A 14,340-nucleotide genomic window follows, 5' to 3' on the forward strand; every position below is an offset into this window, starting at 1 on the left:
TCAAATATATACCCAGAAGTGGAATCACTGGGTCATAAGGCAGTTCCATTTTTAATGTTTTGAGGAACCTCCATTGTTTTCCACAGTGGCTGCACCAATCTACATTCCCATCAATGGTGTGTAAGGGCTTCCTTTTCTCCACATCCTCGCCAACTCTTGTTGTTGGTTGCTTCACTGATGACAGCCATTCTGACAGGTGTGAGGTAATATCGCATTGTGGTTTTAATTTGCATTCTCTGATGATTGGTGAGGTGGAGCATCTTTTCATATGTCTATTGACCATCTATATGCCCTCTTTGGAGAAGTGTCTAATCAGGTCCTCTGCTCACGTTTTAATTGGATTGTTTGGTTTTTTGGTATGAACTGTATGAGGTTGTTGTTTTTTTAATAAAATATATTTTTATTGATTTCAGAGAGGAAGGGAGAGGAAGAGATAGAAACATCAATGATGAGAAAAAACCATCAAATGGCTGCCTCCTGCATGCCCCCCCCCCCGCCCCCCCTCCCACTGGGGATCGAACCTGCAACCTGGGCATGTGCCCTGACCAGGGGAAATCAAACTGTGACCTGGTTCATAGGTCAACACTCAACCACTGAGCCATGCTGGCCAGGCAAATTGTATGAGTTCTTTATAAATTTTGGATATTAGCCTCTTATCGGATGTATCATTGGCGATTATCTTCTCCTATTCAGTAGGTTGTCTTTTTGTTTTGTTGATGGTTTCCTTTGCTATGATGTAGTACCAGTTGTTTATTTTTCTTTTGTTTCCTTTTTCCCAGCAGATATGTCAGAAAAATATTGCTAAGAGAAATGTCCGAGATTTTACTGCCTATGATTTCTTCTAGGAGTTCTATGGTTTTGAGTTTTACATTTAAGTCTTTAATCCATTTTGAGTTTATTCTTTATAGAGAACTTTTTAAAAAGCAAATACTTATTGAACACATATATGCCAGACACTGTACATACATACAGGCTCTATTCAACCTTCCCAACAACTCTAAAAAGTAGGTACTATTATCATTCCTAGATTACCAATGAGGAAACCGTGGCTCAGAGAGATTTAAAAACTTGTGCAAGATCACACAGCCAGAAATTCGCAGAAACAGGGTTTGCACTGAAGTTTGCTCTCCTCCAATCCCTGACCCCCATACCCTGCATTACTCTGCCTCTTCAGGAGGTCAACATCAAAACTGTTTGCTTGTGTGAGATTTTTCTCATGGGGAAGGGAGCTCCTTGGGGGTGTGGGCCAGGCGCCAGGCAACTGAGTCAGCTCTCAGCCCCCCGTCTGGCACTATTCAACATTGGCTGAAACACTGGATGGGACAAGAAAGGATAAGGTGACTAGAAGAGCCAAGGAGAAAATGACCTATTTGAGGCTTTTATAATGTCAATCAGTGACAGTCATGTCTACAGAAATCCAAAGTCATGTGGACCCATTAACTGGGGCTGCTAGACTCAAATGGAATGAACAGGAGGAGCCCAGGCCTGGCTGGTTTCTGCTAAGTTCATTACCACGCTGCAGTCAGTTAACTTGACTTCTGCATTCCTAAGGGCTCCCTCACAACACTTGGGGCTCACATGGTGGGGTTTTCCAGAAACAGGCAAGTGAATTCACAGAGCCAGGATTCAAACAGCTATCTGCCGCCAGCTGTATGCACCTCCACTGTCCAACTAGTGCCTCGGTAAGAACAGACCCTCAAACCTTGAGCCAGGTTTTCATGGACGATGTGGGAATTTAGCCTCCTCTTTCTATAATCAAAATTTATGTCATTCTTTTTTTTTCTTTTCTTTGCCTTCCTCTTCAGTGTAGATTTTTTTTTTATTATCTAAAGTTTTACATATGTCTCCTTTTTCCCCCAATTCCGCGCCCCCCCCCAAGCCATTCCTACCCTGGGCAAGCCCCCACCGCCCCAGTGTCTGTGCCCATTGGTTATGCTAGTATGCATGCATATAAGTCCTTTGGTTGCTCTCTAACCCCACCCTCCACCCCACCATTTGTCTCTGGATCCATTCTTGTTCATCAAATTATGTTGATCATTATATCCTACATATGAGTGAGATCATGTGATATTTATCTTTCTCCGACTGGCTTATTTCGCTTAGCAAAATGCTCTCCAGTTCCATCCATGCTGTTGCAAATGGTAAAAGTTCCTTTTTCTTTTTACAGCGGCGTAGTATTCCATTGTGTAGATGTACCACAGTTTTCTAATCCACTCATCTGCTGATGAGCACTTAGGTTGTTTCTAAATCTTAGCTATTGTAAATTGTGCTGCTATAACCATAGGGTTGCATATATCCTTTCTGATTGGTGTTTCTGGTTTCTTGGGATATAGTCCTAGAAGTGGGATCACTGGGTCAAATGGGAGTTCCATTTTTAACTTTTTGAGGAAACTCCATACTGTCTTCCATAGTGGCTGCACCAGTTTGCATTCCCACCAGCAGTGCACGAGTGTTCCTTTTTCTCCACATCCTCGCCAGCACTTGTCCTTTGTTAATTTGTTGATGATAGCCATTCTGACAGGTGTGAGATGGTACCTCATCGTTGTTTTGATTTGCATTTTTCAGATGATTAGTGACTTTCATATGTCTCTCAGCCTTCTGTATAAAATTTATGTCATTCTTAATTTTGTTGGAGATGGATGAGCTTAAGCACCATTTCTGGAATTTATACGCCAGGCAGAGTACTAGGCACTTTACCTACATTATCTCATTAACTGCTCATAAAATGGGTATTACCGTCTCCATATTACAGATAACTGAAGCTCAGAGAAGGTAACCAACTTCCCAGAGTTACAGTATTAGTAAGGCAATACTAGGAGGTGGGGAATTAAATGACTATGAGCCTTCCTGGGTAACAGAACACTGCCTTTCTGGGTTGGGTGCCACAATCGAACCACGCGCCATGCTATGTTCTTTACAGGCGCTCACACATGCAAAAATTGATGTGATTACTGGGCTGGAACTGTTTCCTACCCAGTTACTTGGGAGGCAGAGGAACAACATCAGGGCGAACATTTTTCAGCCCTGCATTATTTTATTTTAAAGCCAAGCAGGGCCACCGTTCCTTTTGAATAACTCACTCACTCCCTCCACCCTCTACCCTCGTATTCAACATTTCAAAACCCATCCACAGTCCACAGTAAATATTACATACAGGCGGTCCTTGATTTTGCACAGTACTGTGTTAACTGAAACTAATGTTGATATATGAGTTGAATTGAAGTTCATGATTGATACACAGTTGTGACGTTATGTTGGGGAGGCGCTTAATTAAAAATTGTATTAGCTTTGATTTTTATCATTTTCTTTTTGAATTTTGGAGCCAGTCAGCTTTTCCCCATGAGACCTTGAAGAGCACATACACACAGCGTCCGTAGTCTCTGGTGCATCCGTTACCTGGTTCCATGTTTAAGAGATGGCTTTGCTCCATGTTAAGGGGATGGCTTTGTCTCACAAGGCACCGGCAGGAAGCTTAAGAATCTTGTAACTATCCACCCTAAATATCAGCGTGGGGTCAGGGGTACAAAAATGTCAAACTGGAAAGAGATGATCTTCAAGCATACCCTTGTGTCCTATGGGAACGTCGCCACCTGAGTTCTTTGACCCTCAGACTCGTTGATTTGGTACTAGGAAACTGTGACATACACGGCTGTGAACACTACCCCCAAGGGTCATGATGATGCTTGTGTTTCCAGCCCACTCTGCAGCTGAAGTGCTAGGGGTTCTTGAACCCAGGAAATCCCCAGACAGACAGCCTCTCTTACAGTAAGAGTTAGAGCCATACCTCGGTCAGCTCACACTCCAGCTGGAGCCCAGAATCAGGATTCAAATCACACTTGTGTCTGCTGGTTCAGGTGGGGGTGAGCTGTGCCTGGTGGACCGCCTCTCTCCAAAAGAAAAGCCCCCAAAACCACTGCCCAGCTGCTTTGGTGCCACGCACGGGGCAGGGTGAGCAGCAGGAGGCCACCAGGGGTCACAGCCCCAGCTACCCCCTGCCTTCATCACATCACATTACTCTCTGGAATGCATGCCTTTTAACTCTTCATCTGTGCACACTGGTCTCTCCCACCAGTCTAATGCCTGTAAAGGACAACAGGGAGTAGCTGAACGTGCCAGCATTGGCCTCCAGCTGAGAAAAACGAACAGTGTCTAATTCATTTCTAATACAATGGAGGGAAATGCCTCCCTGACAAGGTTGCATGCAAGCGTACATTTATTTTAAAATGCCAAACATACATGGTCCACAGTAAGCCCTGAAAATGACAGAGAAAAATGATCACCTATTAAATATCTTTGTGTTTCTGGTGCGGCTTTCCCCAAGCTGGACAAGGGCAAGAACTCAGTAATGAAGCCCATTGAGTGCCTGCATTCTGAGAGTCTGCTCCGGGAACTGAAAATGTGTACAGGGAAGATCAAGCATCTTTGGAAGTGAGCCTAGAAGACATATAGGGCATCCCTAACTCTCAAGTGGACACCTGCTGGAATGCTGACACATCCCGACCCAGCAAATAAAGAAAGGCATCAACGATGTAGAGCAGTGGTTCTCAACCTTCTGGCCCTTTAAATACAGTTCCTCATGTTGTGACCCAACCATAAAATTATTTTCGTTGCTACTTCATAACTAATGTTGCTACTGTTATGAATCGTAATGTAAATATCTGATATGCAGGATGATCTTAGGCGACCCCTGTGAAAGGGTCGTTCCACCGCCAAAGGGGTCGCGACCCACAGGTTGAGAACCGCTGAGTAGGGAGATTTAGTCAAATGGTGCTGATGAGTAAAGCTGTTTTAACATCAACATACTGTACTGACAACAAATCAAATTGCCCCAAATAAGGAACTGGTTAAAGAGATTATGGTGCAATCTACCACATAAGCATGTCCACCGATTTAAATTGATAATACTATAATATTGAATGTCCACTGTAATTAAAAAATAAGTTTTTAAACAATGGTGATGATAAAGAATGCTTGATAACACTTTCAAGTCCTCTATGTATCTTTTAAAATGAAAATAATACTATAAAATGCTCGCTGTCGTGTGATTTCTGTAAGAAAAAAAGTGAAAGCAACACACCCAAAAAAGTAGTTACTTATAGGAAGGAGATGGGACCACATCAAGTCTTTCTTAGCTTTTCTCATCTGTGCTTTCATATCTAAAAAATAATCCTTTGACTTTTATAAAAGGGGAGGGAGGAGGTTGGGGGAGAGAAAGGGAGAGAGAGAGAAGGAAAAGGAAAAAGGGGAAGGTCAGGGCAGGGAGAAGGGGTCATAAACTCCTTCCTACCAAGCCTGGTTCCTCCACAAACCTTTCTGCTCTCTTCCTTCAAAGCTTCTGGCTGAGGAAAAGCAACGCTGGCCATGCTGCTAGTAAAAGATGACAGATAAAAGACAAGGGATATTTACCCAATGCGTTAACAGAGAGCAAATATTTAGAGATCAAAGATAAGTGCAACTTACAGGTACTTTAAGCAAAAATTACTTTGTCTTTCCCTTGTATTCCTAAAAGCCTGGAAGGAACTTCAAACTACCCAAAAACTTTCAACTAAGTGGAATGATCCAGAGCAACATAGGGGCATCCTCCCCTTTGAAAAGCACTCAAGACAAAATACAGTTTTCAGCAGATAGTATGAGGGAAATGATTTTGTGGAGCAGGATTACATTAGTCCCAACGTGGGTCTAGAAGAAACATGGGTGAGATGTCCAAGCAGAGAGTCCGGAGCCAGACAGCCTGGGTTGAATTCTTTTGCTTCCACTTACCAAGTGGGCAACTTACTTGATCTATTTCTCTCTCTGTTGCCTCATCCTAGAGATAGAAAAAATATTAGTACTTCAGAGGGTTTTCATTAAATGAGTTGGTGCGTGTAAGATGTTTAGAACTATGGCGAACAGATAGTAGGTACTGTGTATATAAATAACTGATTATTCTAGTAGACAGTTATTATATACTGGCGGCCTAGCATCCATTTCCTTCCGAACACTGTTCCAGATCTCCTTTATGAAATCACTACTCCTCTGTTCTCAACCCTATTGTTTTGAATGGAGTTGATCCCACACTCTCCTCCAAAGGTGGTCTTCTGAGCAATGATGACCGGCTCAGGAAGGGTCACATGACCCAATTCAGGCCAATGAGAGAGAAGCAATTCTGAGGCTTGTGAAGAGTCAATAGAAGAGACCCTCTCTCCCCCTAAATAATGCAGTATATGAATGTGGAGCTGCAGCTGCCAGAGCCACTGGGCTACCTTAAGGTGGAGTCTGCAGCTGCTAGAGAACCCATGTAAGAGCTGAAAATTAAGCCATCACTAAAGAAAGCACTTGATGATATCACTGGAGTCCCTGGATGGGACTTCATCTGAGGCTAGCTCTACTGCTAAACAATTCAGTTATATGAAGCAATTAACTTTCAGTTATTTAAGCCATTGGTTTGGCCATCTGTAACTTGCAAGCAAGAAGTGTCTATTTTTTTTTCTTTAAAAAGAAGTGTCTATTGCTTCACTTCTCTGAGATGAGTCGTCCTTTGCATTTCCTTCTCTGGAACCTGACTGTGTTCTAGGCATTCTCTACATCAACAGAATTTGAGTCTCAGACTCTATTTCTATGAAGAAAATGAAGGAAAATAAGCCTTCAGCTGCCTATACCCTTTCTGACCTCAACTATTTCAACCCACCCCCATTGCCAAGCTGCCCTCAAAAACCAACAGCATGACTTGAAAAATGGTCCAGGCATTTGGAATGAGAAAAACACAGAATTAAATCAAATGCATAAAACTCTATTGTGTATATGTGCCTTTAATGCGGTAACTACCCAAAACAAGAACTATGACTCAAAACGATATATTTAACCAAACTGATGAATTTTCACCATAAAGCTACTGTTTTTGAGATTTTGTGATGAGCTACTTGAAGGACGTTACCACACAGCTTTGAATCACCCCAGCACCTAGACCAGTGTCTCCCAACAAACAGATACCAACACTCACTTGCCAGAATGAACTGCCATTCATTTAGGCTACACCCGGCTCAACTCACAACTGCAACTATTTATTGAACACCTACTTGTCCACCAGGAATTTTGCTAGTCAATTTTCACATATTCTCTTAGATAATTGACCTAAAGCACATCTGCATAGTTAATATTGAACTTTCATTCCTATTTATAGAGGAGGAAAAAGGGTCGATTTGCCCAAGGCCACGCAGGTAGTAAATTATGGCACTAAGATCAGAACCCTGGCCTACTATGTAAGAGACACATCGACAGTGAAACACACATCACATGAGTATCAGTAGAAGAACAAAAAATCATGTGGTTGCAAGATGTAAAGGTCAAGGGCAAAGATATCTAAGAGGTGGGAGGCCATGTGATGTAAAGGAAAAAAGAAACAAGAGCTCACACAGCTCCGCCACGATTGAGCTTCACAACGTTAAACAAGACAAAGAATCCGTCCATGTGTTCATTCAACAAATACCCATTGAGGGTCTAGGATGTGCCTAACACTCAGGAAACAACAGTGAATAAAACAAACACAGTCCCTATCCTTGTGAAACTTGTAATCCCATGAAGATCCTATAAATGGAAGGGCCATTCAGGGTCACAGAGCCTAACTCTCCCTTTGACTGATGGAAAGACCAAGACCCAGAGAGAGGGAGGGACTTGCCCAAAGTTACACAATGAGTGGGTTCCTGGCAGAGCTGGACTAAACCCAGCTCTTCATGTGACCCACTGCAACGCTTCACAAATGGGAAGAAGGTTGGCTGCCTGCCGCCACCCCACAGCACTCCAAAGCAGCTGAGAGGGAGTTTCTGAAAGCAGCTGAAAGGCATACAAAGACACATATGGCCACCCTGTCGGAAGCAGTATACACAAGCACATGCACGCGTATGCGCACGCGCGCACACACACACAACTTAAATGTGTTCCAAGTAGGGAGATAAGGAAACTATGGCATATTCATATAATGGATGCTTTTGCTACTACTACTAATAATAATAAATATTTGTTTTGTTGGCTTGGTCTGGAGAATGGCATGGTATTTTATGAACCATGAGGAAAGTTGTAGACAAATGAATATAACATAATTCCATTTCTTGTTGGTCTTAAGAAGAAAACATAATGAGTTTAGATGTTTTGTACATTTGTGTGTAGACAAAGAGAAAGATATGAAAAGATATACATTTCTGGTTTCCTCAGGTGGTGGGACTGGAAGGTAGAAGCGGCAATTATTAACTTTTTCTTTATACAAATTGTACCACCTGACTTGGTACACATGTGTGTACTTTTTCTTTTTTTATCCTCACCCAACGTTATTTTTTCCATTGATTTTTTTTAGAGAGAGTGGAGGAGGTAAAGGAGGGAGGAGAGAGAGAAACATCAATGTGAGAGAGACAGATCGATTGGTTGCCTACTGTTCATACCTTGACAGGGGGCAGGGATCTAGCTTGCAAATGAGGAATTGAACCTGTGACCCCTCAGGCTGAGGGCCAACTCTCTAACCCCTGAGCAAAACCAGCCAAGGCTACATTTTCTTTTTGATCATACTCTTTTGAATAGGTGGTGTATTCACATAGCTCAAAATCCAAGAGGCAATGGCATGGATGGTAAAAAGTGGCACCAGGCTCCAGAGTCTCTACATTCCCACAAGCTATCGGTTTCCTAGGTACCTTTGCAGAGACGGTTCAAGCGAACACAGAGACATGATACAAACACCGAACCCACCCTTTTTCCCCTGACACGTGTTGGATATCACATTGTCTCGGTCAGCTCGGCTGCTGTAACAGAAGATCGTAGACGGGGTGGCTGGAACAACAGGCATTTGTCTCTCACAGTTCTGGGGGCCGGAAGCCGGAGAGTGGGGTGCCAGCATGGGTGGGTGTTCCATAAGGACCCTCTTCCTGTGTGCACGTGGACAGACACCTGTTTGCTGTGTCCTCATAAGAGCAGAGGAAGAAAAAGCGAGTTCTCTGTCTCTTCTAAGGACATTAACCTCACCACGAGGGCTCCGCCGCAAACACAGTAACTGGCGCAAAGGACGAGCTCAACGAATGTTTGTTGAATGAATAAATATGAATGAGTTGCACATGTAAGTGTTATTTTATCGCACACATATTTTTAACAATTATAATATACTTAAGTGTAAGAAAAAGGAAAAGCGTATTACATTTAGAAGAGGGAGCAGGCCGTTGTAGATAGTATTTATCTTTCAAAACAACCTCTACTTCAGTGGTTCTCAACCTTGGCTGCACATTAGAATCACCTGGGAATCTTTGGGCCCAGAAATCAGGATTTCAAAAATATTCCCAGGTGATTCTAATGTGCAGCCAAGGTTGAGAACCACTGCTCTACTTATAACCATCAGGCCTATTTCCTGGGATTTGTTTGTGTCCCTTTAAACACACGCCTCAGGCAGTTCTCACAATAACCTGAGTTAAGTAAGTACTGTTTACCCCCGTTTAGGGTTGAGGGAACTTGAGCACAGAGTGGTGCAGTGACTTATCTAAGGTCACACAGCATGGGAGGGGGAAAAAGAATCCACAGCAGGGATCCGAACCAGGCTCTCAGCTACCAAGCCTCAACTCATATTTCCATTCAGGCCAGTGGCCAGTGAAATCCTAGAAAGCCACTAATAAATCCCTGTGGTCCACAATTCCTCACTTTATTTTCACATGTGCACGCAGCACGGAGGGAACCATAAACCTGCTCCAGGCTGAGGACCTTGAGGTTGAAGAAACCCAAGGTCACACTGCAGTGTGCAATGGAGGCATGTTTTGAATTTAGACATCCCTCATTCCTAAGCTCACCCTTAAGCATCACACCACACCGCCCACACCACACTTGGGCCAAAATGAAGGAAAAAATACATAGGAAGGTCGTGGGCATGTAAAACTAAGGCGCTCCCACAAGGGTCTTTGTCCCCAAGGACTCACATCAGCCACCCAAACCGCCTTGCATGTCCTCTGGAAAGTTTTGACTTACAAGGTTCTTTCGACAGGAAGTGTTGCCACTCAGATCTTACCTTGATCAGTGCCGTGCCTGGGAGCTGCATGAACACGGCATGAGAGGGATAATACCATGGCAGCCTTGACATATTATCTCAGAGGCAGCTGACGGTCACCCCCCAGGCCGTGGGAGTGTCTGAATGATGGGCAGTGTCAGCACCATTAGGCCCCTGAGACCCACTGTCTGTTGCTCTCTGTGTCTCCTAACAGCACATCGTAAATCACAGTTCATCTCGGGTGATGCCTCCTCTCAGGGCGGGGGCGGCCGACATTTACATGCCTTTGACCTAGAGCAGGCTCATGAGTCTCTAGACGCTGCCTGCTGGCACTTGGGAAACAGAAATGAAGCATGAGGGCTGCATTTATTTATGAGTGGCCGCCGTGGGTTTCACTTACTGAGAAATGCCTCCAGCCTGACAGTCAGGAGACCTGTGCTAAGGTGATCTCAGCTAGCTCCTGACTGACGCGTGACGTCTCACTCACTGGGTCTCGGTTTGTTCATCTGTAGAGTGAGCGGCTGGGACGAGGGCCATGAATCCAAGCCCAGTTCCACTCTGAGCCCTGATGCTGGCCAGTCCCAGGGTCTGTGACCCACTTTTCCCCGTGCGGCTCCCTTTCTCGCTCCAGCTGCAGGCTGAGTCCCTACTTAGGGTCTCAGAAACAGCAAGGACACCAAAAGGAAATATTTAAACAGCAAGAATACTTCAACCAAAACATGGTGGGCGACCAGCTAAATTTTTTGCTAGACTATGACTGTTACTAATAGGGGGAACACCATAATCTCTCCATGCTTGTAATAATCTTTCAATTGACCCTGTTCTGAAAATGTAGAGGGCTTCTGACCTCCTCCCTTCCTCCCTCCATTTGAAAGGATTCCTACAAACTTCTGTGTCTTGGTCTCACATTTTTAAAAGAGGGGCAATTGCCCGAGCCCCCCACAGTGGCCCACACGTACACGGAGGGAATACAGACCACTCACCGCCAGGGCAATGGTGTGTGTGCGAGGGTCTTCCTCTTGGCAGCATTGTTCGTAACAGCAAAATAGGGGAAACAACCTAAATGGCCGTCGACACAGCGCTCATTAACCCCATCACAGGTGTATCCATTCCATGGAGAACTAAGTACGTGCAGCAGGCCCGTGAGCGCGAAATGGAACCTTCTCCAGAACCCATTTCCAAAGAATCGGGATGCCGAGCAATGCACCATGGCCCCCACCTGTGTCTCTTTTAAAGCAACCTGTACTCACCTGTGCTGACTTATACAAGGACGATTTCCAGAAGGATACACAGGACGCTGTGACTAGCTGTTGCCTCTGGGGTTGGACTGGTGGCCGAAGTGAGAGGGAATGAAGCTTCACCTTCATTCTCTACGCTCTTGTGCTATTTAATTTCTCTTATCACGCACGCTCAAAACTTCAATTTAAAGCAACAAAAGGGCCGAGTTATGTACCATATTGTTATCAATATTAATGAGGGAGCCAGGCCAGTGTGGCTCAGTGGTTGAGCGTTGACCTATGAACCTGGAGCTCACGGTTCAATTCCCAGTCAGGGCACATGCCTGGGTTGTGGGCTGGATCCCCAGTGTGGGGCACGCAGGAGGCAGCTGATCGATGATTGTCTCTCATCATTGACATTTCTCTCTCTCTCCTTCTCCTTTCCTCTCTGAAATCAATAGAAATATATTTTTAAAAGGCATTTATCCTGTGCACCAGCCATGCAGAAATGCCTGAGATGGCTTTAGGAGGCCCAGCAGCCACCAGCTCAGGCTCTGGAGGGAAGCAGAGTACATCCAAGGTGCACCCAGGATCCACCACTTCCCTGCTGGGTAACTGTGGGAAAATCAGGTCATCGCCCTGAACTCTTTATCGGCACCATGAGAATATTTAAAGAGCCTCCTCCACCGCCTCCCCAAAAGCAGTTATGAAGGATCAATAAGGCAGATAAAATGCTCAGCCCTGGCTCTTCGTAAATGGTGATGAGCACAGGCCATTGTTATGACTGTGTCTCTATTTGAACTCTAGTTGCTTGCTCTCTGCAAACCAGTAAGCTCTTGGTTTTTGATAAGACACTATTCCTCCCTATACACACACACACACACACACACACACACAAATCTATGTGAACTCAGGAACAAAATAGATTCTTAAGAAGCTTAGAAGAGGAATCTAAGCTTGTAAGATATGTAGGCAGGTCCAATTGGTAGGGGCTGCGGGAAGGGAAAGGTGGGAATTCCTTCTGAGGAAGCAGCACGAATTATGAGAGGGAAGCAGTAAAGATGTCTGAGGAATGGTCAGGAGCCCGGTGTGGGTACCTCATCGTGAGAGACCAGTGATGCGTCAGGGGAAAGGTCTAAACGCTGGGATGGGGACCTTCCAGGACAAAGTCGATACTGAAAGTTGAGGAGCAATGGAATCTCCTGACAAGGGCAATGGCAGTGAGAACGGAAATAGGAAGATGGAACCTGAGACAGACAAACCACCTGGATGTTTAGCGAGGGCAGGTGAAGAAGCAGCAAAAGACAAACTCCAGATTCTAGTTAACGCAATAAACCCCATCTTTCCATAGCAGATGCAGGGAGAAATGAGGTCCGTGTGTGTATGCATGGCATTGCCAAACACAATTCACTTTTCTTGTTTTCATGTCCAAACTTCTAGGAGACCTGAGTAAGCTTCTTTTTAATTCATTTGATAAATACTTATCAAGCACTACAGTGCATTAACTACTACTATGAGCCAGAATGTAACAGTAAAGAAAATACAGTGCTTGATCTCAGAGTTCTTAAACTCCACCGTGGAGTCCAGGCAGGCTAAGTGGACCACAGAACAGGCCTGGGGTGTTGGGATCTCGAGGAGGGACACCTGCTCCACGCTTGGGTGTCAGGGAGAGCTTAGGAAGTGACTTCCAAACTGGGGACAGAAGGAGAAGCTGGTTTTAGGAAGACAAATAACCAGGAAAGAATATCCCCAGCACAGCAGACAGCAAACATGATGGTCAGCAGATCCGGAGGTGCAATAGGCTGGATGGAGATCGGGAGGTGAGCAGGGGGCAGAGAGGAGGCCACAGGGGACCAGGTCACCATGTAAGGTGTTAGGACTTCACACACAGACATCACCCTCTGGGTGTTTCTCAGCACCAGACCCTGCCCCTGCAGCTCCAGTCTGTACACTGGGTGGGCTGCCTCCGGGCACATGGGGCTGGGAGTCTCCCCCCAACGCCTGTGGCAGGAGCACAAGTCAGGCCAGTGAGTCGGAACCAAGTTTGGATTTGAAAATGATGACTTTGCTTTTGTATCAGATTTCTAAATGGGGAATTTTTTTTTGTCAGCCCCATCAATGTCATGTGCACTGGGTTCCTCCTTTCACTCCCTCTAAAAAAAAATTTTTTTTTTAAAGTCATGCAAAATCCCCGTGAAGGTGGATATCCTGGTGTGATGATGTGGACATTTGTAAATACAGAGCCTTGTCTGCAGACTTCTCCCATCCCTTCATTTGGCAATAATAACAATGTCCAAGGCCCTTACAACCATTACCTCACTCTCAGGACACAAAAAGTCAGAGCCCATCTTAGTTGGCTGTTGGCTCTGATGCTTGGAAATATTTTGTAACTTGCCCCAGTTTTATCTGGCAATCTTTTGCTCTAAGGGCAAGGCAGCTTGGTCTATTCCAGTGGTCGGCAAACTGCGGCTCGCGAGCCACATGCGGCTCTTTGGCCCCTTGAGTGTGGCTCTTCCACAAAATACCACGTGTGGGCGTGCATGCACAGTGCGATTGAAACTTCATGGCCCATGTGCAGAAGTCAGTATTTTGTGGAAGAGCCACACTCAAGGGGCCAAAGAGCCGCATGTGGCTCACGAGCCGCAGCTTGGCAACCACTGGTCTATTCTATTTTCCCACTTATCTTTCCCAATCTCTTCCTCCCCACACATTTTTCTCTTTCCTTTTACTGTTTGCCTTAAGCAATGGAGATGGGGAAGAAAATGCCAGGGGAATAAGGATAGTCATGTAGAGGAACTTAAGACCCGCAGTGGGGCAGTGGGAAGGGCTGGAGCATCCCACAGACGCTGGCCCTGGCTCCAAGGAGGCCCCAGGGACACTTGCCCTCGGGGAGTTGGGTTCCTTTTTCCTCTCCCTACCAACCAACTTTACAGTAGTGTTCCTCAAAATGTGGTCCTTGGGACATTAACACATTAAGCGCCCAGTCAGTCACCAGTGACTGACACTATACTTTCCGTCCGGAAGACAAAACAGGCTGGGCGCTTAACGTGTTAAACAGGCATGGCAATTAAGTGGAATTCATGGGCCGGAGACAGACACTAACAAGGTGAATGGACAGAAGATTAGATCATAGGT

The sequence above is a fragment of the Myotis yumanensis genome, unplaced genomic scaffold (genome assembly GCF_028538775.1).
Source record: "Myotis yumanensis isolate MYYU_CA2020_CCGP unplaced genomic scaffold, mMyoYum1.0.hap1 SCAF_5, whole genome shotgun sequence".
NCBI classification, from domain to species: Eukaryota; Metazoa; Chordata; class Mammalia; order Chiroptera; family Vespertilionidae; genus Myotis; species Myotis yumanensis.